General features: G+C 45.2%; 1 protein-coding gene across 2 annotated transcripts in view; it reads left to right on the forward strand.

The window, feature by feature from the left end:
* col8a2 (collagen, type VIII, alpha 2) overlaps window positions 1-26,565 on the forward strand; it is a 378,648-nt gene that overhangs the window by 12,313 nt on the left and 339,770 nt on the right. For both annotated transcript variants that reach the window (XM_061982451.1, XM_061982453.1), the window contains exon 2: window positions 1,448-1,552. The gene's annotated coding sequence lies outside the window, so the exon portion shown is untranslated. The remainder of the gene's footprint in view (window positions 1-1,447; window positions 1,553-26,565) is intronic.

Consider the following 26,565-nt stretch of genomic DNA (forward strand, 5'->3'; position numbering starts at 1 on the left):
ACACCGTTACGTACAAGGGCCCAATAATAAACTCTGTTGCGTACATGGGCCCAATAATAAACACCGTTGCGTACAAGGGCCCAATAATAAACATTGTTGCGTACAAGGGCCCAATAATAAACATTGTTGCGTACAAGGGCCCAATAATAAACATTGTTGCGTACAAGGGCCCAATACTAAACACTGTTGCGTACAAGGGCCCAATAATAAACACTGTTGCGTACAAGGGCCCAATAATAAACACTGTTACGTACAAGGGCCTAATAATAAACCCCGTTGCGTGCAAGGGCCCAATAATAAACTCTGTTGCATACAAGGGCCCAATAATAAACTCTGTTGCATACAAGGGCCCAATAATAAACACCGTTGCGTACAAGGGCCCAATACTAAACACCGTTGCGTACAAGGGCCCAATAATAAACTCTGTTGCATACAAGGGCCCAATAATAAACTCTGTTGCATACAAGGGCCCAATAATAAACACCGTTGCGTACAAGGGCCCAATAATAAACACCGTTGCGTACAAGGGCCCAATACTAAACACCGTTGCGTACAAGGGCCCAATACTAAACACCGTTACGTACAAGGGCCCAGTAATAAACACTGTTGCGTACAACGGCCCAGTAATAAACACTTTTGAATACAAGGGCCCAAAATTAAACACAGTTACGTACAAGGGCCCAATAATAATCACCGTTGCGTACAAGGGCCTAATAATAAACCCCGTTGCGTGCAAGGGCCCAATAATAAACACCGTTATATACAAGGGCCCAATAATAATCTCTGTTGCATACAAGGGCCCAATAATAAACACCGTTACGTACAAGGGCCCAATTATAAACACCGTTACGTACAAGGGCCCAACAATAAACACTTACATACAAGGGCCCAATAATAAACACATAAGTTAAATATGATTAATATTTTGACACAGGTGGTTATGCAGCTACATAATCAAATTATTATTGTAAAAAAACAGTAAAAATGTAAGAAAAAAATGGTTAATGAGAAAAATGTGAAATGTTGTCACTAATAATCAATAATATACTGAGTCACTTATCATACAAAGCTGACACAATATCCGTTTTTAGCATTTTCTTCAAGAAAAAAATATCACTGGAAAAAAGTTTGGACACCCCTGACGTATCAAAAAGTATCGATACTTTGATTTTAGGATCAATATTAGAGCATGAAGGTCTGGTATCGACAGTATCGTTCTTTCAGTATCGATCCACTCGTCCCGAGTCTGAGAGCAGGAATTGACGAAGCCTGCTGGGATGAGAGGCCCAACGTCTTCCCAGACAATCTGGACAGTCTAGTCGCCATCTGCCTGATTAGTGCATCGTGATCTTGCTAAGTCCCGGTGGGATACGTTGTGGTCATCGCCATCCACAGACGCTTCCTTCTTGCGAGAACAGACGGATGTCACGGTCTGTTTCCTCCCCAGGTCGCCACGGGATGGACTGGAGAGGAGGATCACTTCCTGGTGGTGGCATTGAAAGGAAGTGGAAATAAACGTGTTCCACCCCTCGTCATCAAGGGCCAAGAGCAGGTCAGTCCTGGTCTTTTGTCTCGATACACAAAGTATTTCAGTGCTTGGAATCTGCGCTTTTGCATGATATACTAGTTACTATGGTCATCTAATTAGTGTTGCGTTTGGACCAGTTCTTCCTCCAAGGGAATTTAAGTTACTGGTCAATCCCAAGTTCTTTCGAATGACATACAAGCTGAGTTTGAATGATCACCAGAACAGAATAGGTATTTTGCAATTTATTTCCAAAGCTTTGGAGAGACCAACCTAAAAACAACACATTCAATCGCGTCGGCAAGAGACAGGATGAGTTAAAGAAAAGGAGTACTGCTACTCCCCACATTCCCAAACTCAAGGTAACTCACAGTGTACCAAAATTAGAAAGAGTACAAATGGAAACCAATAGCTATTTCAAATATGACTATAGAAAGAAATAACTCTTAAATATGTATATATGTAGATATATATATATCTCCGTCATTAGTTACTATGGTAATCTAAGTCACAGCATCTCAGACGAGGCACCAAGCAGTGTGGGTGGGGAGCGTTTCCACAGAGTGTTTCCAGAGCGGCCAGCCTGAAATGCGGGTGTCAGGTAAAGAGATTTTTACAACAAAGTTCTAAAGCTTAGTGATATATGACATATATCAGATTGTAGTTTTTACCCTTTGCATTCATATATCGCTGTTTGTTGCATTTTTTGTTGTTTTGCTTGATTGTAAAATATGTCGATCAAGAGGGGGTGTGACGTTCATATGTTGTCAATATTCAGTGTTTTATCCTTCATAGTTTAATATTGTAAATCCCACATTCTTTCGGTCTGTCGTAACGTTTTTAGCATTCAATCAGACATTATTGTGAGGTTTTGTATTAATGTTCCTAAAATTAGATGTACCGGCCCCCAGACACATTTTTTTCCTCTAAATTTGGCCCCAGGCCTGGGCTAGAGAATGAGGAGTGCTTGAAACTCCGCATGTCGACATCTCCGGCCGGTGCCACACCAACAAAATGCCGACGCAACCATTTCCAGATCAACACCGTACGAAAAAACTAGTCAACAACAGAAGGAGATAACGTCCGCAGGAACCTACCTGTCACACCCAGGCTCGGGTGAAGGTAATGTAACCTTTGCAAACCAGACTTTCAAATCAAGGATGGCAAGGCACGCAGTTGGTGACAGTTTACAAACATTTATTGAAATCCCAAAAAGTGTCAAAAGGTGAACAACGACAGAAAAAACAAAGCACCCACAATCTCAGTAGATGTTTGATGCATGGAGACCGAAACTCTTGCTCAGGACAGAGATCCTCGTCTGGCAGTGACCGACAGCAGACTGTCAGAAAAACGGCATTTTCCAACTTAAATAGCCCTTAGCCCCGCCCACTAGCTGGGACCAATTTGACAGGGGAAATTAAGAAAACAGTTATTTTGTAAATTTCACCATAAATAACCATCACATGTCTAAAAAGTATTCACATGGTACTTTTGCATGTGTAGAGCAGTCATTTTTGTACATAGTATATTCAGGCTTAGACAACACAACTTTTAAATGTCCAGTGTCCTTCTGTAACACCCAGCATTTGAAGATCATGGTTCGACCCAAATTTGGCCTAATTAGTGAATGCAGGTGTGGTCACCTATATAAAGCCCTCAACCCCACCCTGACTCTTTTGGTCAATTGTTCAGAGCCATGGTGAGTGACAGGTAACAATTTGTTTGTTGAGCACATGCTTTTCACTGGCTAACAAGATTTAATGTTTGTGTCCATGTTGAGCTTCCTAACAAATGTGCACGGTTTGTGAGGAAGTCCAAAGGTCAAACAGTGACAGTGTGGGGTCAAACTGTCACATTACCTCCCTCCTCTCCAGCGACAGCAAGTCCAGGGAGACGAGACAGGTAATCAGCTAGCAAGTTAGTTTTGCCAGCTCGATGTGTAACGATGAAGCAATAGGGCTGTAACGCCAAGTACCATCTGGTGACACGGGAGTTCTTATCCCTCATGGAGTTGATCCAGCTCAATGCCCGTTGGTCTGTTTCCAGATCAAAGGTCCGTCCCAGAAGGTAATAACGTAGGCTGTCCAATGCCCACTTGATGGCGAGACATTCCTTTTCGATGGCAGAGTACCTAGTTTCTCTGGGATGCAGTTTACGGCTCAGATATAGAAGCGGTTGTTCCTCGCCCTCCTTTCCTTGGGCTAGAACGGCTCCAAGGCCCACACTGGAGGCATCAACTTGAACAAGGAATCGCTGGTTGAAATCAGGACTTTGTAAGACCGGGGAAGAGCATAGAATAGTTTTGACATTCATGAAGGCAGTTTCACATGTGTCTGTCCATTTGACTGGATTAGAGGATGCTTTGGTTGTCAGCTTGACAAGAGGAGCTGTGATGGTAGAGAAGTGGGGCACAAATCTTCTGTACCACCCGGAAAGCCCCAAGTCTAGGACTGTCTTGGATAGCCTTCACCTTGTCCACCTGAGGATGTATCTGCCCGTTGCCAAGATGGTAACCTAGGTAACACACCTCAGTTTTGGCCCACTCACATTTCTGGGTGTTAAGAGTGAGCCCGGCAGAACGGATCCGGAGCAGGACTTGACGCAGGTGAGAGAGGTGGTCTTTCCAGGAAGTGCTGAAAACCACCACATCATCGAGATAGGCAGCAGAGAACTGGCCACACCCCTGCAGAACGCGATCCAATACTCAGTGGCCTAGTGGTTAGAGTGTCCGCCCTGAGATCGGTAGGTTGTGGGTTCAAACCCCGGCCGAGTCATACCAAAGACTATAAAAATGGGACCCATTTCCTCCCTGCTTGGCACTCAGTATCAAGGGTTGGAATTGGGGGTTAAATCACCAAAAATGATTCCCGGGCGCGGCCACCGCTGCTGCCCACTGCTCCCCTCACCTCCCAGGGGGTGATCAAGGGTGATGGGTCAAATGCAGAGAATAATTTCGCCACACCTAGTGTGTGTGTGACAATCATTGGTACTTTAACTTTAACTTTAACTTTATTAGCCGCTGAAATGTTGCGGGGGCTCCATGGAGTCCGAACGGCATAACCGTGTAATGATAGAGACCCTTTGGTCCACGGAAGGCAGTGTACTCCCTTGACTCCTTCTCTAAAGGGACTTGCCAGTATCCCTTACACAGGTCAAGGGTGGTAATGAACACAGCTTTGCCGAGCTTCTCAAGAAGTTCATCAATACGTGGCATGGGATAAGCATCGAATTTAGAAACGGCGTTCACTTTGCGTAGGTCACTACATACTCTTATTGTATTGTCTTTTTTAGGAACAAGGACAATGGGGTTACACCACTCACTGTTTGAGGGTTCAATCACTCCTAGATCCAGCATGGTTTGGATTTCATGGTTGAGGGGCTCCACCAGCCGCTCAGGCACTCTGTAGGGTTGCTGACGGATAGGTGTTGGGTTTTTTAAATGAATGACATGTTCAATTAGTGGAGTTCTTCCTGGCTTTCCACTGAACAATACGGGGAATTCTTCACACACTTGCAATAGTTTACGGGCAGATTGTGCAGACAAGTGACTTACATCAGGTTTCTGTGGTGTAGTGAGCATGGACAGATCTGTCTCCTCCACATCATCCTCCATTTCCACTTCCCGTACCAGCATCACCTTTTCCTCTTGCAACTCCTGGCTTTGAGTAGGTACTTGACTGGCCTGGACATCCTTTCCTTCCACAGAGGATTTCCTCTCCTTCCATTCCTTCAGAAGGTTGATGTGGTACACTTGGGATGCCTTTCTTTTCTCTGGATGTGAGATCTCATAAGTGACTGGACCAGCTTGTCTGACCACGGAGTAAGGACCTTTCCATTGGGCCAGCAGTTTATGACGCGAGGTTGGAAGCGACAGCATGACCTTTTGACCTGGCTGTAGCACCCTGTGACGTGCTTTTTGGTCATACCAGGTCTTCTGTTTCAAGGGGCAGACTGGGGCTCGATGCCCTGGCTGTTGGCAATGGTAGCAGATGAGATCCTTCACTGGACTCTGTCTCGGGAGCAGTCTGTTGTCCCCTGAGGTGCTGTAACCACCTGCTTTCTGCACACCTCTTTGGTGTGACAGGTCGGCTGCACCTTGAGCTGCTACACGGTTGTTCTGCTGCCTTGGCATTCGGAGTCCTTTACGAGCATTCAAGTACTGGCCTGCAAGTTTAGCAGCAGTAAGTCCGTCTTCTGGCTCGTGTTCCTTGACCCAAGTCTTCATTTCGTTGGGCAGCAAGCGAAGCATTTGCTCCAGAATGAAAAGCTCTGCGACGTCTTCTTTGGAACGCTGCTCTGGCTTGATCCATCTTCTGTAGAGACCTTTGAGTCTGTTGTAAGTCTCCTTGGGAGATTCACCAGGGGGAATGTAGGTTGACCGGAACTGGAGCCTATAAGTCTCAGGAGAGATATCAAACTTAGCAAGGAGGGCTTCTTTAAGGTCAGCATAGACGTTGGAAGAATCTTCCTCCATCGCAGAATAGGCATCCAGAGCTTTACCGGTCAAGAGTGGAACAAGTCGGCAGGCCCAGTCAGACTGATGCCAGCCCCAGGTGCGAGCAATGCGCTCAAAACGGACAAGAAAGTTTTCGATGTCCTCACCCCGCTGGAAAGGGAGCATCTTTGGGCCTTGTCTGAGATGATGGTCAGGTGGCGAGGAATCTCTGGACGGCGACGCTTGAGGACTAAGATTTGGATGTGGGCGAGTTCTGGGTGTGACATATGGTGGCATAGAGAAGGGTCCAAGTCAGGAAGAGGCTCCAGCCCTAGCTTGGCTGTCTGGGCACGGGTGCGTACTGGATAAGCCTCTTGAATGGCTGGAATAAAACTGGATTTCACTTTCTGCTTGTGTGTCTGATGAACAAGATCATGCAGAATAGGCAAGTCTCTGCCCAAGATCATGTCATGGGGCATGTGATCAAGAACCCCCACACGGAGCAAGAAAGCCTGGTCATCGATGATGATGGTCACATCAGCCACGGGATATATTTTTTGATCACCATGGACACATTGAATGGCTGTGGCATGCTGATAGTCAAGATTACCAAGTGACACAAAAGAATGGTTCAACAGTGTCATGGAGCTACCTGTGTCCAACAGTGCTTGCACTGGACGGCCATTAACACAAGCTGGCATCATGATAGGCTCAGTGTTAGGTTTGGCCTCAGGTTCAGGATTGGGTGCAAGAGCAGGTGCCATGACTGAAGCTGACACAGATGGATGGGGAACATGACAGAAGCTGGACAGCTTTGGACCTTTCAAGGGGCAGACTGGGGCTCGGTGCCCCGGCTGTTGGCAGTGGTAGCAGATGAGATCCTTCACTGGACTCTGTCTCGGGAGCGGTCTGTTGTCCCCTGAGGTGCTGTAACCACCTGCTTTCTGCACACCTCTTTGGTGTGACAGGTCGGCTGCACCTTGAGCTGCTACACGGTTGTTCTGCTGCCTTGGCATTCGGAGTCCTTTACGAGCATTCAAGTACTGGCCTGCAAGTTTAGCAGCAGTAAGTCCGTCTTCTGGCTCGTGTTCCTTGACCCAATTCTTCATTTCGTTGGGCAGCAAGCGAATCATTTGCTCCAGGATAAAAAGCTCTGCGATGTCTTCTTTGGAACGCTGCTCCGGCTTGATCCATCTTCTGTAGAGACCTTTTAGTCTGTTGTAAGTCTCCTTGGGAGATTCACCAGGGGGAATGTAGGTTGACCGGAACTGGAGCCTATAAGTCTCAGGAGAGATATCAAACTTAGCAAGGAGGGCTTCTTTTAGGTCAGCATAGACGTTGGAAGCATCTTCCTCCATCGCAGAATAGGCATCCAGAGCTTTACCGGTCAAGAGTGGAACGAGTCGGCAGGCCCAGTCAGACTGATGCCAGCCCCAGGTGCGAGCGATGCGCTCGAAGCGGACAAGAAAGTTTTCGATGTCCTCACCCTGCTGGAAAGGGAGCATCTTTGGGCCTTGTCGGAGATGATGATCAGGTGGCGAGGAATCTCTGGACGACGACGCTTGAGGACTAAGATTTGGATGTGGACGAGTTCTGGGTTTGGGTTTGGGCGACTGCTCACAACTATCGTCAGGAGTACGGTTAGCATTTTGTTTAGTGAGTGAGTGATCTAGGCTAGGTCTTGTACAGACAGTTTTTAACTCCTGGAGTTCACGAACTAGGACAGCTTCCCTACGTTGCTGTCCAATCAAAAAGTCTTGGAACATATTAACCAGGGTAGGTTCATTTAACACTCTTTCAGTCCTTGGTGGCTCAGCAGACCACCTAGCCTTCCTAGACCCCTTCCTATGCTGCTTACGCCTAGCCCCAGAGTTCTCAAAACCTTTGACGTCTTCTTCGGACTCCTCGGTGTTCCATCCAACTTCACGCTCCTCAGCCATAGTCGTCCGGTCCAGCCTCATCGCCATGGCCCCTCGACCAGCCATCTCATCAGTCTCCTCTGTCATTGCCACCTCCGACACTTGGGATCTCAAACCAGTTCTGGCCTGCCCTCTGCCAGATAAATGTTTGTAAACTCTGCGGCTTGCCATCCCACCACTGCCACCATATGTCACACCCAGGCTCGGGTGAAGGTAATGTAACCTTTGCAAACCAGACTTTCAAATCAAGGATGGCAAGGCACGCAGTTGGTGACAGTTTACAAACATTTATTGAAATCCCAAAAAGTGTCAAAAGGTGAACAACGACAGAAAAAACAAAGCACCCACAATCTCAGTAGATGTTTGATGCATGGAGACCGAAACTCTTGCTCAGGACAGAGATCCTCGTCTGGCAGTGACCGACAGCAGACTGTCAGAAAAACGGCATTTTCCAACTTAAATAGCCCTTAGCCCCGCCCACTAGCTGGGACCAATTTGACAGGGGAAATTAAGAAAACAGTTATTTTGTAAATTTCACCATAAATAACCATCACATGTCTAAAAAGTATTCACATGGTACTTTTGCATGTGTAGAGCAGTCATTTTTGTACATAGTATATTCAGGCTTAGACAACACAACTTTTAAATGTCCAGTGTCCTTCTGTAACACCCAGCATTTGAAGATCATGGTTCGACCCAAATTTGGCCTAATTAGTGAATGCAGGTGTGGTCACCTATATAAAGCCCTCAACCCCACCCTGACTCTTTTGGTCAATTGTTCAGAGCCATGGTGAGTGACAGGTAACAATTTGTTTGTTGAGCACATGCTTTTCACTGGCTAACAAGATTGAATGTTTGTGTCCATGTTGAGCTTCCTAACAAATGTGCACGGTTTGTGAGGAAGTCCAAAGGTCAAACAGTGACAGTGTGGGGTCAAACTGTCACACTACCACATAGCGAAGGACATACACTATTTGACTTCCTATTATGCAGCTCATTTTGAATTGACTCTTGTGTGACATCATGCACAAAAGTGCACTTTAATTTGTTTTAAACTATTGTAGTGGCGTTCTGTACACAAAGTGCACTTTAATTTAGTGTTTTGATATGTCATCTTAGTGACATCATGCACAAAAGTGCACCAATAGCTTGTTTTAAAATGTCTCTGACAATCTTGCACTTTCTGTTTTGGAAATGGACATGAATGCATACTTGCCAACCTTGAGACCTCCGAATTCGGGAGATTTGGGGGGTCGGCATGGGTGGGGACGGGGGCAGGGTTAAGGGGGGAGCAGTATATTTATAGCTAGAATTCACTGAAATCCAAGTATTTTATATATATATATATATATATATATATATATATATATATGTGTGTGTGTGTGTGTGTGTGTGTGTGTATATATATGTGTGTGTGTGTGTGTGTGTGTGTGTGTGTGTGTGTGTGTGTGTGTATATATATATATATATGTGTGTGTGTGTGTATATGTGTATATATATATGTGTGTGTGTATGTGTATATGTGTATATATATATACATACACATATACACAGGCTCCAATGCCCTTTTAGCCTTCATTTCAGTACTGTTATTGCACTGGAGAATAATACAATATGTTGATCAACTTGACATGCATTTGCATCACTGAATTGACAAAACTATTTTAAATAGCTGCAACATAACATACATAAGTAACAAACCGCATAATATGTCACAACATAGCTGTAAACCTGGCTTCAGCCAAGGAAGGCACACATGACATGATTATATGTCATGTCACTATATACAGCACACATGCCTAACCAGGCCTTTTTTTCTCTCTCTCAAGGAATTGTGAAATAAAATCATGTCTTCAGTGAAGCCCAGAACACTCTACGCATTTCCCCAGTTTTAGTTTAAAGAAAAGGAAAGATTGGCCTGGCCCACTAGCATCCCTCTTTATGTTTGTGAACTTTATAGTCTATACATTTAGAGTGATGTGATAATCAAACACTCTAGAACAGGGGTGTCAAACTCAAATACAGAGTGGGGCCAAAATTTAATACTGAACAAAGCCGCGGGCCAAGGTTGAACAAATTAACCTTTAACGTACTCTACGAGCTATCGTCACGTCCGCTTTTCATCCATTCTAACATCGTTCAGACCCAGTCACAAGATATGTGCGGCTTATGTACGCACACACGAGCGAATGCAACGCATACTTCATCAACAACGATACAGGTTACACTGAGGGTGCCAGTATAAAAAACTTTAACACTGTTAGAAATATACGCCACACTGTGAATCTACACCAAACAAGATAGACAAGCACATTTCGGGAGAACATCCGCACCGTAACACAATGGCCTAGTGGTTAGAGTGTCCGCCCTGAGTTCGGTAGGTTGTGGGTTCAAACCCCGGCCGAGTCATACCAAAGACTATAAAAATGGGACCCATTACCTCCCTGCTTGGCACTCAGCATCAAGGGTTAGAATTAGGGGTTAAATCACCAAAAATGATTCCCGGGCGCGGCACCGCTGCTGCCCACTGCTCCCCTCACCTCCCAGGGGGGCGATCAAGGGGATGGGTCAAATGCAGAGGACAAATTTCACCCCACCTAGTGTGTGTGTGACAATCATTGGTACTTTAACTTTAACTTTAATAAACACAACAGAACAAATACCCAGAATCCTTTGCAGCACTAACTCTTCCGGGATGCTACAAAATACGAGTTTGACACCCATGCTCTAGAAGTCTAAAATGAAAGAGTATATAAGAGAATTAACAGTGTGTGTACCTGAGCAGAGGCAGAGTTTGGAGTGTCTTTAGCTTGCTTTCCATGTTTGTGCTCACTCCAGGAACTTGGAAAAATGTTTTCGTGCCATTTGATGCCCGCTATCATGCTAATTAGCTGCCTGAAAGCGGGTGACCCCACTGTAGAAATAGCCTGCATGTCTTCTACCACATACGTTGCAATGTCTCTATCAATGTTGTCCTGGCCTCCGTTAAAATCCTTAGGTGGAGGTGAAGTGTGTCTCTCTTTACTAGCTTCGTCCAAGCATGTTGCTTTTGTAGCTGTTTCAGCAGATTTGAATTGCTGTTTTGGGCAGTAGATGGGATCTTTGATCCAAGACACAACTTACATTTAACTAAGATGTTCTTTTCTTTGTGCTCGACAAAAGAAAAGTAGTTACACTGCCTGGCAAGTTGCCACAATAAAAACACACCACTTCCTCATGAGCAAGGTTGCATTCAAGAACACTTGGATATTTGACCATCAAACTTTACAAGTCAAGTAAGCCGTTTTTTTTATATACACATTTTCACATGTCTGCAATAATTATACAACCTGTTGATTGTATATCTTATTTTTGCTTGTATTACTTAGTTATTTAATTTATACATCACCGAAGTATTTGAATCATTAGTTTGTTCAACTTCAATGTCCCAAGAATCCATCGAAATAAAAGGCTTTTTTATTTTATTTATTTATTTTTATTATTATTATTATTTTTTACAAAAATGTGATGTTTTATTTTTCTAAAGCACCGTTTTGGGCAGCGTTTAAGCCCCAGAGCCATTTTAAAAGTACTTATTTGGTACTAATATGGGTTCAAATCCCCATTCAGGGTAAGTTTCACTGATTTATGGATGAGATGTTCGCTCTACCACCATCGTGAGGTCATATTTGGTCAGAACAAATCTCCAGCTACAGCTTGTTGGACTCTCTCTTACCTCCAGGTGTGCACAAACTACGGTCAAATATGAATTTGAAAAAAGGAATCGATACAAATAAGGTGTTGTTCTTGGAAGGCATGACGTTTTTAAATAAACATGTATGTCTTCAATATCAATTTACATTATTGAAACTGTGCAAAAAAAAAAACACCTCATGTGAGCAACCACTTTGGGGACAGAGTGAAGGAAAACCCTTGATCAGAATATTAGAGGAATATTTTCCACTTTGAAGCAGAATAGAAGGCCTTAGAATTGGCCTTGGTCCTGCTCCAAGAGATAACACATGATGAGCTCACCCTGTTTTCTTATCCATGCACTCTCACACACACAGCAGTAATTCTGTCAGCCGCTACTGTTTTCCTACGCTTTGAATCTTGCGGCTTATAAAACGGTGCAGCCAATTTTGTGGATTTTTCTTCGCTGACGGCCATAATGCGGATAGCTTTCATCAAACCCTTGCAAATCCACCGAAATGGTCTCTTACTGTTTGTCCAATGTTCTAGCGTTTCTATTCGTATGGATTCTTCATTCATCACTCCAAGCAGCGTTTTGTAAGTTTTACAATATAACTAAAACAATTCGTACTTACTAAACCGTCCCATGTGCGATGTATGTTGTAGTGTTTTCATGCATATACGCGCTATCGTAATGTAATCATGCCAGCGTCGTTGGCATTAGCTAATATGCTAACACGTGTCTGTGTTAGAATTATTAACTTACTATGGCATTCTTTTTGTATTGTTTTGGTTTCACAAATTCCTCAGTAAATTCACCAAAACGTCACCGTGGAGTTATTGAGTGTGGTTAGCTGAAGAGAGCTAACCAGACTCAATCCATGACGATGACTTCTGTTTTGTTTGATCCGCCGTTTTACTGCCGTGTTACAGACACTGTTTGGAAACAATTAAGGTATTTACAAAATATTTCTGTGTAAATAACTAATTTCACAATGTATGTATCTGCGGATATTTTTTTTTGTGTTGCAATTATGTGGCTGTGGCTTATATACCGCTGCGCTCTATTGTCGGGAAAATACGGTCTATAGTAATTTTAATTTTTAATTTTTATTTATTTTTATTTATTTATTTATTGTTTTAATCTCTAGTTTAATGGTGTTGTGATGTGCGAGTAGAGCAAAATGTGTGTGCGCTCGGCACACATGTTAAGTTAACTTTCAGTTTCGATCCTTGCCAATGCAGACCGACCAACGTGGACAATATTTTAGAGATTTAGATTTCTTGGCTCTTTTTCACAGCGCTGGTATTGCTATTGTTTGTACTCACCCCGAAATTGCTCAACTTCAGCTCTCGTCACCTCATCATTTTAGACAGCCTTCGAACAAAAGGACGTGGGTGGACTCTCCCCTCCTAAAAGGGGGGAAGGGGGTCCTAATAATCCAATCCCCTTCATTTATATTGCACTATTAACAACAAAACTGTCTCCTGAGAGCTGCACATAAAAAATAAACGATAAAAAGTAATCAAATTACACGCATTTAAAAGGAAACCGGTAAAAAAAACTTAATAGAAATAATAAAAGACATCAGTAAAATGGAGTAAAACTATAAAAAAAACTAATCTATATAATAGAATAAAACAATAAAAGACACAGAGAACCATAAGAATCACGCCGATTTAAAAGCCAGAGAATAAAAGTGGGTTTTAAGACGAGACTTAAAACATAATTCTGACATGAGGGCACAGAACATTCCAAAGTTTAGGGCCAACAACAGAGAAGGCCCTGTCTCGCCTAGTTGGAACTAGCCCTCGGACCTCAGCGCGCGAGCTGGAGCATAAATTTGAGTTCTGTGATGTACAAAACCCAAAACCAGTAAAGTTGGCACGTTTGTGTAAATCGTAAATAAAAACAGAACGCAAATACATTTTAACCTGTATTCAATTGAATAGACTGCAAAGACAATATATTTATTGTTTGAACTGGAAAACTTTATTTTTTGCAAATATTAGCTCATTTGGAATTAGATGCCTGCAACATGTTTCAAAAAAGCTGGCACAAGTGGCAAAAAAGACTGAGGAAGTTGAGGAATGCTCATCAAACACTTATTTGGAACATACCACAGGTGGACAGGCTAATTGGGAACAGGTGGGTGCCATGATTGGGTATAAAAGCAGCTTCCATGAAATGCTCAGTTATTCACAAACAAGGATGGGGCGAGGGTCACCACTTTGTCAACAAACGCGTGAGCAAATTGTCGAACAGTTTAAGAACATTTCTCAACGAGCTATTGCAAGGAATTTAGGGATTTCACCATCTACAGTCCGTAATATCATCAAAAGGTTCAGAGAATCTGGAGAAATCACTGCACGTAACATTGAATGCCCGTGACCTTCGATCGCTCAGGCGGTACTGCATCAAAAACCGACATCAGTGTGTAAAGGATATCACTACATGGGCTCAGGAGCACTTCAGAAAACCACTGTCAGTAACTACAGTTTGTCGCTACATCTATAAGTGCAAGTTAAAACTCTACTATGCAAAGCCAAAGCCATTTATCAACAACACCCAGAAACGCCGCTGGCTTCGCTGGGCCCGAGCTCATCTAAGATGGACTGATGCAAAGTGGAAAAGTGTTCTTTGCCTGACAAGTCCACATTTCAAATTGTTTTTGGAAAATGTGGACGTCGTGTCCTCCGGACCAAAGAGGAAAAGAACCATCCGGATTGTTATAGGCGCAAAGTTCCAAAGCCAGCATCTGTGATGGTTTGGGAGTGTATTAGTGCCCAAGGCATGGGTAACTTACACATCTGTGAAGGCACCATTAATGCTGAAAGGTACATAGAGGTTTTGCAGCAACATACTACCTACTCAGTGGCCTAGTGGTTAGAGTGTCCGCCCTGAGATGGGTAGGTTGTGAGTTCAAACCCCAACCGAGTCATACCAAATACTATAAAAATGGGACCCATTACCTCCCTGCTTGGCACTCAGCATCAAGGGTTGGAATTGGGGGTTAAATCACCAAAAATGATTCCCGGGCGCGGCCACCGCTGCTGCCCACTGCTCCCCTCACCTCCCAGGGGGTGAACAAGGGGATGGGTCAAATACAGAGGACACATTTCACCACACCTAGAGTGTGTGTGACAATCATTGGTACTTTAACATATGTTTCCATCCAAGCAACATTTTTTTCATGGACGCCCCTGCTTATTTCAGCAAGACAATGCCAAGTTACGTGTTACAACAGCGTGGCTTCATAGTAAAAGAGTGCGGGTACTAGACTGGCCTGGCTGTAGTCCAGAGCTGTCTCCCATTGAAAATGTGTGGCTAATTATGAAGCCTAAAATACCGCAAGGGAGACCCCGGACAACGTAAGCTGTACATCAAGCAAGAATGGGAAATAATTCCACCTGAAAATCTTAAATGTGTCTCCTCAGTTCCCAAAAGTGTTGTTAAAAGGAAAGGCCATGTAACACAGTGGTAAAAATACCCCTGTGACAACTTTTATTGCAATGTGTTGATGCCATTAAATTCCAAGTTAATGATTATTTGTAGAGATGTCCGATAATAGCGGACTGCCGATATTATCGGTGCTTCAAAATGTATTATCGGAAATTATCGGTATCGGTTTCCAAAAATGTTTATTTTTTATTTTTTTATTTATTTTTTTGTCCTGTCCAGCTTCTCAGGCAAATCATATAGTTGATGTAGATGCCCATATCGGCTGTTCAGATTGAGCCCAGTTTATAATTCCCTGTTATACAGTATGCCCAGTCTTGCACTAAAGGAGGACTATGTTATTGTTTACTTTATGACTCTAGTATACTCTGGACTGAAGCTGTGTTCCTTCATTGTTTTTGTAGCTGTTGTTTTGAGGCATGTTTTAAAAAAAATAAAAAAATAATGGTATTTGGTAAAGTCAAAGTATAGTACTTCCCATAGTTGTAGTGGGTATCAGGATTATCTCAGGGAGAGCATGTCCCCAATTCCAAGCTGCTGTTTTGAGGCATGTTAAAAAAAATAATGCACTTTGTGACTTCAATAATAAATATGGCAGTGCCATGTTGGCACTTTTTTCCATAACTTGAGTTGATTTATTTTGGAAAACCTTGTTACATTGTTTAATGCATCCAGCGGGGCATCACAACAAAATTAGGCATACTAATGTGTAGAGATGTCTGATATTATCGGCCGATAAATGCGTTAAAATGTAATATCGGAAATTATCGGTATCGTTTTTTAAAATTTTTTTATTTTAATTTTTTTATTTTTTATTAAATCAACATAAAAAAACACAACATACACTTACAATTAGTGCACCAACCCAAAAAACCTCCCTCCCCCATTTACACTCTTTCACACTCATTCACACAAAAGGGTTGTTTCTCTCTGTTATTAATATTGTGGTTCCTACATTATATATCAATATATTGTTTTGCTCGTAGCGTGAAAGCAAGACAACTTTAAGTATAGTTGACACACAAAAACGTGTGCGTCGTTTATTCTTCCAAGCACAAGCAAGAATGAATGATATCACAACAAAAACTCAAATATCGCGGGAACAACAAACCCCCACCTTTGCGAGAATTTACTGACGGCCACTTAAAGGGGCCGCGCCGAATTACTCGCTGTTAACTGCACACAAAGAACAACATTGTCATATGCACAATAGAACAGTACAGTGAATGATGATGATGACAAACTCAAATAACAGGTGTGGTGAATTATGTCCTTAAATCAACCGCTACACACGTCCCCCCAGAATTCGCCACCACAAAGAAAACAAACCGTCAATGGACAGGGGCACGGACGGGCCGACCAGACCGGGTGCGCCGGACCGGTACCAACGCCGGGGAGTCAGCAGGGGGGACCGGAATGGCACCTGCACTGTCCAAGGTCCCGGGGGCCTGCGTAGAAGGATGCATAACATTATCATGGGGCCCAGGTAGAGCGGGCGGACGACCCCGGCGCGGAGGTACGGCCGTGGTAACCGGCTGACTAAGATCCAAGTGGGCCGCTTTCAGCTGGTCCACCGTGATCTTTTCAGACCGACCCCCGATGTCCAACAGAAAATGCTTGTCACCGCTCTCTAGGACGCGAAATGGCCCATCGTAAGGAGGCTGAAGGGGGCCGCGGTGGGCGTCGTGTCGGACAAAAACAAACGCTGCTCCCTTTAAGGAAGCGGGAACATGAGGCGGCGTAAGGCCGTGTTGAGAAGTGGGGATGGGGACAAAACTCTTGGCGGCATCGAGGAGAGCAGCTCGCTGCTTACCGGCGGACCAAGGTGTCGTCGTGCTAGGAATAAAGTCGCCTGGCACTCGCAGGGGCTGGCCATACACCAACTCTGCCGAGGAAGATTGCAAGTCTTCCTTGTGGGCAGTCCGAAGCCCCAGCATCACCCAAGGGAGCTTGTCTACCCAAGCGCTGTCCTTCAGAGACACCCTAAGTGCTGCCTTCATGGACCTGTGAAATCGCTCACACATACCATTGGCCTGCGGGTGATACGCCGTCGTGTGGTGGAGTTTCACACCCGAGCTCTCGGCCACAGCGGTCCAGAGCTCAGAAGTGAACTGAGAGCCCTGTTCGGATGATAGGTCCGATGGGGTACCGAAACGGGCAACCCACGTACCAATGAACGCGCGTGCCACCTCCGCGGAGGTGGCGGACGTCAGAGGTACTGCCTCCGGCCAGCGGGTGGTCCTGTCGACCATCGTGAGGAGGTATGTGCAGCCGCGTGAGGATGGGAGAGGTCCGACCAGGTCCACATTGACATGGTCAAAACGGCGCTCCGGAACCCTAAACGGTGCCAGTGGGGCCCGCGTGTGGCAGTGCACTTTTGAGCGGTGGCATGCCACACATGTGGAAGCCCAGTCCCTAACGTCTTTTTTCAGTCCACGCCAGACAAATTTTGCAGCAACTAGCCGCTGGGAAGGTTTCCTCCCAGGGTGGGAAAGGCCGTGGATGGAGTCGAACACACGGGCACAATGGCGGGCACAAGGGGCCGTGGCCGACCGGTAGCGACGTCACAAAGGAGTGTAACCCCGGTGTCCTCAAATGGGACCTCAGACAACCGAAGCCCTGTGGCTGCAGCCTTCAGAGCTTGGATGTCTGGGTCGTCGGCCTGGTCAACTGCCATTTGTGCAAAATCGAGTCCCACATGGACAGCGCTCGCGACGGCTCGGGAAAGGCAATCAGCAACGACATTGCTCTTACCAGCAAGGTGCTGGATGTCCGTCGTGAACTCTGAGACGTAGGAGAGGTGCCTCTGTTGCCGAGCTGACCACGGTTCAGCCGTCTTGGCCAACGCGAAAGTGAGGGGTTTGTGGTCCACAAAAGCCGTGAAAGGCCGGCCTTCAAGCAACGAACGGAAATGGCGTATGGCCAGATAGAGGCCAAGGAGCTCACGGTCAAATGTGCTATATTTCCGCTCGCAGGGACGCAACTGCCTGCTAAAGAAAGCCAAAGGCTGCCAAGTGCCACCCGCCCACTGCTCATGCACTGCACCTACAGCATAGTCTGACGCGTCCGTGGTGATTGCAATAGGAGCATCAGGTAATGGGTGTGCCAGCAGGGTAGCGTTAGCGAGAGCAGACTTGACCCCCAAAAAAGCAGTGTGCCGTGCGTCAGACCAGTCCACCATGTGCTTGGGAGCAGCTCCTTTAAGAGCATCATACAGCGGCCGCATGAGGTCAGCTGCTCGGGGAATGAAACGATGGTAAAAATTTACCATGCCAAGGAACTCCTGAAGAGCCTTAACCGTGAGTGGGCGGGGGAAGTTTGCGATGGCAGCAACCTTCGCTGGGAGGGGAACTGCCCCGCACTCAGTGACACGATGTCCGAGGAAGTCGATTACAGACAACCCGAACTGGCACTTAGCTGGGTTAACAATGAGCCCGTGTTGGCTAAGGCGCTGAAAAAGGGACCTGAGGTGAGTCACATGCTCGGCCTGAGAGGTGCTTGCGACCAGGATATCATCCAAATAGACAAATAGAAACGGCAAGTCACGTAAAACAGAGTCCATTAACCGCTGGAAAGTCTGTGCGGCACTCTTAAGGCCAAAAGGCATACGTAAAAATTCAAACAGTCCAAATGGGGTGATGACCGCTGTCTTCGGGATATCAGAGGGGTGGACCGGCACCTGATGATAGCCCCGGACGAGATCTACCTTAGAAAACACAGATTTTCCAGCGAGGTTGGCGGAAAAATCTTGTATGTGGGGGACCGGATAACGGTCCGGGGTAGTCGCCTCGTTGAGTCTGCGGTAATCACCGCATGGCCGCCAACCACCCCCGGGCTTCTCCTCCATGTGGAGGGGCGACGACCACGGGCTGTCTGAGCGGCGAATGATCCCGAGGCGTTCCATTGTCTCGAATTCAGCTCTAGCGATGGAGAGCTTAGCAGGGTCCAAGCGCCGGGCTCGTGCGTGCACAGGGGGGCCCGCGGTGGCAATGTGGTGTTCCACACCATACTTGGCGGTAGATGATGAGAACGTGGGCTGCGCCAGGGTGGGGAACTCGGCGAGGAGGCGCAGAAAAACGTCTGCGATGGGTAGCATGCTTGAAAGCCTGATGGAGTCCGTCGCGCTGAGACTGCACTTGTACGAGCAGAACGTAATCGCATCCACCAAACGCCTGTTTTTAACATCCACAAGGAGGCCGAAAGCACAGAGAAAATCTGCACCGATGAGCGGCACCGTCACTTTAGCAGTCACAAAGTCCCAACTGAAACGCTGTCCACCAAAACACAGTTCCACGTACCGTATTCCGTAAGTGCGGATAGGGCTGCCATTGGCCGCTTCCATGGGGGGGGCCATGCGACTCAGACAGCATGTCCAACCTTGATGCTGGCAGGACGCTCCTCTGCGCGCCGGTGTCACACAGGAACCGTCGCCCAGAGAGGGAGTCCTGGATGAAGAGCAGCCTGCCCGCACTGCCGACGCTCATGGCCACTGCTGAACGCTGGCCCCCGCGTTTCCCGGAGGCGGTCCACGAAAACTGCACGGGGGACGGCACCGCCTAGCTTTGGTCCCAAACTTTGCGTGGAAAAAACATAGTCCAGAATCCGGTTGCCGCCTGGGGGGCGCAGCAGCAGCAGCGAGAGTGGAAGAATCAGCCATGGGTCTTTCTGTCTCAGCCGGAAGGAAAGCAGCCACAAAGCTAGGTTGGGAAACTAAAAAGAACTTATCAGCTTCAGCAGCTAGTTCGCGGCAGTCCAAAATGGCGGTGTTGGCTAAAGCAGCCCGCACCTGAGAAGGCAGGAGTCTCAGGAAAAACTGCACGAAGAGGAATCGTGGTCTGTGCTCACCTAAGAGACCCAGCATTTTGTCCATTAGTTCAGAGGGCTTGTAATCGCCAAGCCCCTGCAACGAAAAAAGGCGGCTAGCTCGCTCCGCGTCAGAAAGTTGAAATGTCTGTAAGAGGTGAGCCTTCAACATGAGGTACTTGTTCCTCTCCGGTGGGTGCGTGAGGATGCCAACCACTCTGTCCGCCGTCGCGCTCCCTAGGGAGGACACGACATAATAAAACTTAGTGTCGTCCTCGGTGATACCACGCAGGGCGAACTGTGCCTCGGCCTGGGCAAACCATGTGGTCGCGGAAGTTTCCCAGAACTCGGGCAGCTTAAGAGAAACCGCATTCGCCGTCATGGTCGCTAATATTCACCGAATCCGTTCAGTGAAGCGTCGGGGTCACCAGTGTTGTGCTCGTAGCGTGAAAGCAAGACAACTTTAAGTATAGTTGACACACAAAAACGTGTGCGTCGTTTATTCTTCCAAGCACAAGCAAGAATGAATGATATCACAACAAAAACTCAAATATTGCGGGAACAACAAACCCCCACCTTTGCGAGAATCTACCGACGGCCACTTAAAGGGGCCGCGCCGAATTACTCGCTCTTAACTGCACACAAAGAACAACATTGTCATATGCACAATAGAACAGTACAGTGAATGATGATGATGACAAACTCAAATAACAGGTGTGGTGAATTATGTCCTTAAATCAACCGCTACAATATATCAATACAGTCTGCAAGGGATACAGTCCGTAAGCACACATGATTGTGCGTGCTGCTGGTCCACTAATAGTACTAACCTTTACCAGTTAATTTTACTAATTTTCATTAATTAGTTTCAATGTAACTGTTTTTATATTTTACTTTCTTTTTTATTCAAGAAAATGATTTTAATTTATTTCTTATTTTGTCTTATTAATTTATTTTTTTTAAAAGTACCTTATCTTCACCATACCTGGTTGTCCAAATTAGGCATAATAATGTGTTAATTCCACGACTGTATATGTCAGTTGATATCGGTATCGGTAATTAAAGAGTTGGACAATATCGGCAAAAAGCCATTATCGGGCATCCCTAATAATGTGTTAATTCCACGACTGTATATATCGGTATCAGTTGCAATCGGAATCGGTAATTAAGAGTTGGACAATATCGGAATATCGGATATCGGCAAATAAGCCATTATCGGACATCTCTAATTATTTGCAAAAAAAATTAATGAAGTTTCTCAGTTCAAACATGAAATATCTTGTCTTTGCAGTCTATTCAATTGAATATAAGTTGAAAAGGATTTGCAAGGTCTATTCAGGTGTACTGGAGAGGAGGCTACGCCGGATAGTTGAACCTCGGATTCAGGAGGAACAGTGTGGTTTTCGTCCTGGTCGTGGAACTGTGGAACAGCTCTATACTCTCGGCAGGGTCCTTGAGGGTGCATGGGAGTTTGCCCAACCAGTCGACATGTGCTTTGTGGACTTGGAGAAGGCATTCGACCGTGTCCCTCAGGAAGTCCTGTGGGGAGTGCTCAGAGAGTATGGGGTATCGGACTGTCTGATTGTGGTGGCCCGCTCCCTGTATGATCAGTGCCAGAGCTTGGTCCGCATTGCCGGCAGTAAGTCGGACACGTTTCCAGTGAGGGTTGGACTCTGCCAAGGCCGCCCTTTGTCACCCATTCTGTTCATAACCTTTATGGACATAATTTCTAGGCGCAGTCAAGGCGTCGAGGGGATCTGTTTTGGTGGCTGCAGGATTAGGTCTCTGCTTTTTGCAGATGACGTGGTCCTGATGGCTTCATCTGGCCAGGATCTTCAGCTCTCACTGGATCGGTTCGCAGACTGGGATGAGAATCTGCACCTCCAAGTCTGAGTCCATGGTTCTCCCCCGTAAAAGGGTGGAATGCCATCTCCGGGTTGGGGAGGAGACCCTGCCCCAAGTGGAGGAGTTCAAGTACCTCGGAGTCTTGTTCACGAGTGAGGGAAGAGTGGATCGTGAGATCGACAGGCGGATCGGTGCGGCATCTTCAGTAATGCGGACGCTGTATCGATCCGTTGTGGTGAAGAAGGAGCTGAGCCGGAAGGCAAAGCTCTCAATTTACCGGTCGATCTACGTTCCCATCCTCACCTATGGTCATGAGCTTTGGGTTATGGACCGAAAGGACAAGATCACGGGTACAAGCAGCCGAAATGAGTTTCCTCCGCCGGGTGGCGGGACTCTCCCTTAGAGATAGCGTGAGAAGCTTTGCCATCCGGGGGGAGCTCAAAGTAAAGCTCCTCCACATGGAGAGGAGCCAGATGAGGTGGTTCGGGCATCTGGTCAGGATGCCACCCGAACGCCTCCCTCCCTGTTTCGGGCACGTCCGACTGGTAGGAGGCCACGGGGAAGACCCAAGACACGTTGAGAAGACTATGTCTCCCGGCTGGCCTGGGAACGCCTCGGGATCCCCCGGGAAGAGCTGGACGAAGTGGCTGGGGAGAGGAAAGTCTGGGCTTCCCTGCTTAGGCTGCTGCCCCCGCGACCCGACCTCGGATAAGCGGAAGAAGATGGATGGATGGATGGAGGATTTGCAAATCATTGTATTCTGTTTTTTTTTTTACCATTTACACAATGTGACAACTTCACTGATTTTGGGTTTTGTACTTTGGGGCTTTAAAAACAGAGTAACATTTTTCGAAAACGAACAGGAAAACCAATGCAGAGAAGCGAGAATCCCGTTAAATACGAGCCGGGACACCCAGCTGGGTGGTTTGGAGTGACCTCCCATCAGATGATGACCGTGAAAGTCATACATTTTCACTTGACTTTGATGAGAGGGGGGGCTGCTCCACAAGCCACAGAAATGCCGCACGGTCAGCATAAAACCCTTGAGTGCTAAACGCGGCGGTGACGCGTTGGCCGCTTAGCTCATCTCTCCCAGAATTGATGACGCCGAATGTCCAAAAATCATGCGCTATAAGCACACAAAGATGCCCCCCCCCCCCCCCGCTGCCCACATGAAGCAAACCAGGCGAAACTTGAGCGTGGAAGGCCTTGAGATGGGCCGGACCATGCGGTTCAGGACTGAAAGAAGATATTACAGCAGACACAACTTGGACTCATTGTGCAAAGGGGGGGAACCCCGACTAGGAAGTCATCTGTAAGTCATTCTTCGTGGCAGACTGCAGGTTATTATCTTTTCAACGCCATCATCTTCCCTAATATGCCAAACAACCTGCGAGCTTTTCTCCACACGCGGCACTTTTCCACCACAAATTGGCCACCGCAGGGCAAGACCCCTGGATCCTCTCTCCCTCAGCCCCCGCCCGGTCTTATGCGTGCATATTTCAATCGGCAAGGAGCGCGGGGGAAGGAGGAATGAAAAACACAAGGTCATTGCAAGAGAGAGAGAGGGAGACATTTCTTTCTTTTCACACCATGTGTTAGCCTAAGATATTCATTTCCTCCGGCTCTTTGTTTTCCTTCCCCCATCACTGTCAGCGTCGGATTTGGCCGAGGTGGTCCGGGTCGCATCGAGTCCACCGGATCCCCTTTCTGTCCTGGATCCATCCCCGTTTCAAATCGGTTCCCCAGAATTGTGCGCCGTGCCGAGCGCAGCTGCGGTAACCTGAGAGCTTTGCGTTTGAGCCCATTTAAAAAAAAAAAAAAAAATAAAAAAAAAATTTGAGCTTGATTTTTGTGATTGAACTGAGGGGACGATCGTATTTATCAAACCGAATCTCGGCAAAAACTCCCCACGCAGCCAGGAACATGATTCATCCACTTCACATTAATAGCCCGATAACAAGCGGATAAAATGGCAATTATGCAGAAATATTTCCTCCCTTTTTGGTTGGACCGAACAGCACACTTTGTCTCCTGAGTTACGAGACAATGTTGTCATAAATCTGACAGAGCAAAACCCCACAGTAACTGCGGTTGTACTTGGAAATGCACACGGAGACAGACTTTCTGACTTTGTGTAACATGTTTCTATGTAGCCGTTTTTGTATTGTTTTACTTTCTTTTATATTCAAGAAAATGTTTTTAATTTATTTATTTTATTTTATTATTTTTTTTTTAAAGTACCTTATTTTCACCATACCTGGTTGTCCAAATGAGGCATAATAATGTGTTAATTCCACGACTGAATATATCGGTTGATATCGGTATCGGTTGATATCGGTATCGGTAATTAAAAAGTTGGACAATATCGGATATCGGCAAAAAGCCAATATCGGACATCCCTAGTCTGTAGTAATGTTGTCTCGATACCGGTACCAAAATGTATTACGATACTTTTCGTTACTTTTCTACATAAAGGGGACCATTAAACATTGCATTATTGGCTTTATTTTAACAAAAAATATTATGGTACATCAAACATGTTTCTTATTGCAATTTTGTCCTTAAATAAAATAGTGAACGTACAAGACAACTTGTCTTTTAGTAGTAAGTAAAACAAACGAAGGCTCCTATGTTGTCATAAATCTGACAGAGCAAAACCCCACAATAACTGCGGTTGTACTTGGAAATGCACACGGAGACAGACTTTCTGACTTTGTGTCACATGCACTGATGTGAGACTTGTTTATGTCGACAAAATTGTTCGTTGAAGGACACTTATTAGCTTCTGTGCTATTGTGTGCTGAGCTGTTGTGTAGCTGCTAGCTCCTAGCAGCCTCGCATGTCTACCTTTTTTGTAAATGACTGTGGAGGCCTTCCTCCCTCCGGGTTCCATGGACCACCAAGAATGGACATGATGGCGAGCAGTTTGTGACTTTGTTTTATTATTTCAATAAACCTCCGTCTCTCGTCGGGTTGCGTTTCAGCTCCGCCTCCAACTGCCCGCTCTGCCGTTTGCTTTTCAGCTCCACGTCGTCTTCTTCTCGCTCTCTGTCGCTTCCGCTCTGCATCGACTGGCTTTCCAACTCCTTCTGCCCCGTCCTTCTCTGCTGCTGCCCTTTTACACACTGACAGGTGATTACGGAATTGCGCCCCGCCTCTCTGCCGGTCCGCCGGCCAGGCCTCCTCGCCGCCATCTCGGAGTCGGCCCCTGGCGTGCCCCGCCTCGCTGCGGGTCTGCCGGCCACGCCTCCTCACAATGACCTGACTAAAATACAAGAAAAGACCAACTTTGTGGGATTATTGGAGGATATTTAGATGTTTCACAAATGCGTTAAAATGTAATATCGGAAATTATCGGTATCGTTTTTTTTTGTTTTTTTTAATTTATTTATTTTTTATTTTTTATTAAATCAACATAAAAAACACAAGATACACTTACAATTAGTGCACTAACCCAAAAAACCTCCCTCCCCCATTTACACTCATTCACACAAAAGGGTTGTTTCTTTCTGTTATTAATATTCTGGTTCCTACATTATATATCAATATATATCAATACAGTCTGCAAGGGATACAGTCCGTAAGCACACATGATTGGTCCACTAATAGTACTAACCTTTAACAGTTAATTTTACTAATTGTCATTAATTACTAGTTTCTATGTAACTGTTTTTATATTGTTTTATATTCTTTTTTTATTCAAGAAAATGTTTTTAATTTATTTATTTTATTTTATTATTTTTTTAAAGTATCTTATCTTCACCATACCTGGTTGTCCAAATTAGGCATAATAATGTGTTAATTCCACGACTGTATATATCGGTTGATATCGGTATCGGTAATTAAAAAGTTGGACAATATCGGAATTTCGGATATCGGCAAAAAGCCATTATCGGACATCCCTAATCTGTAGTAATGTTGTCTCAATACCGGTACCAAAATGTATTTCGATACTTTTCGTTACTTTTCTACATAAAGGGGACCACAAAAAATTGCATTACTGGCTTTATTTTAACACAAAATATTATGGTACATTAAACATGTTTCTTATTGCAATTTTGTCCTTAAATGAAATAGTGAACGTACAAGACAACTTGTCTTTTAGTAGTAAGTAAAACAAACGAAGGCTCCTATGTTGTCATAAATCTGACAGAGCAAAACCCCACAATAACTGCGGTTGTACTTGGAAATGCACACGGAGACAGACTTTCTGACTTTGTGTCACATGCACTGATGTGAGACTTGTTTATGTCGACAAAATTGTTCATTGAAGGACACTTAATAGCTTCTGTGCTATTGTGTGCTGAGCTGTTGTGTAGCTGCTAGCTCCTAGCAGCCTCGCATGTCTACCTATTTTTTGTAAATGACCTTACTAAAATACAAGAAAAGACCAACTTTGTTGGATTATTGGAGGATATTTAGATGTTGCACAAGTATCTAATACTGTTGTTTTGCTGATATCAAACCGATATCAGATGAATATATCAGATGGGGACACTCCTGCACACATTGGAGGAGGAGTTACAATGCCAATTTTACGTCTGTAGTAGAGATGTCCGATAATATCGGCCTGCCAATATTATCGGCCGATTAATGCGTTAAAATGTAATATCGGAAATTATCGGTATCGTTTTTTTTTTATCTATCGTTTTTTTTTTTTTTTTTTTAATTAAATCAACATAAAAAACACAAGATACACTTACAATTAGTACACCAACCCAAAAAACCTTCCTCCCCCATTTACACTCATTCACACAAAAGGGTTGTTTCTTTCTGTTATTAATATTCTGGTTCCTACATTACATATCAATATATATCAATACAGTCTGCAAGGGATACAGTCCGTAAGCACACATGATTGGTCCACTAATAGTACTAACCTTTAACAGTTAATTTTACTAAT

This window comes from Nerophis lumbriciformis, linkage group LG21 (assembly GCF_033978685.3).
Source record: "Nerophis lumbriciformis linkage group LG21, RoL_Nlum_v2.1, whole genome shotgun sequence".
NCBI lineage: Eukaryota > Metazoa > Chordata > Actinopteri > Syngnathiformes > Syngnathidae > Nerophis > Nerophis lumbriciformis.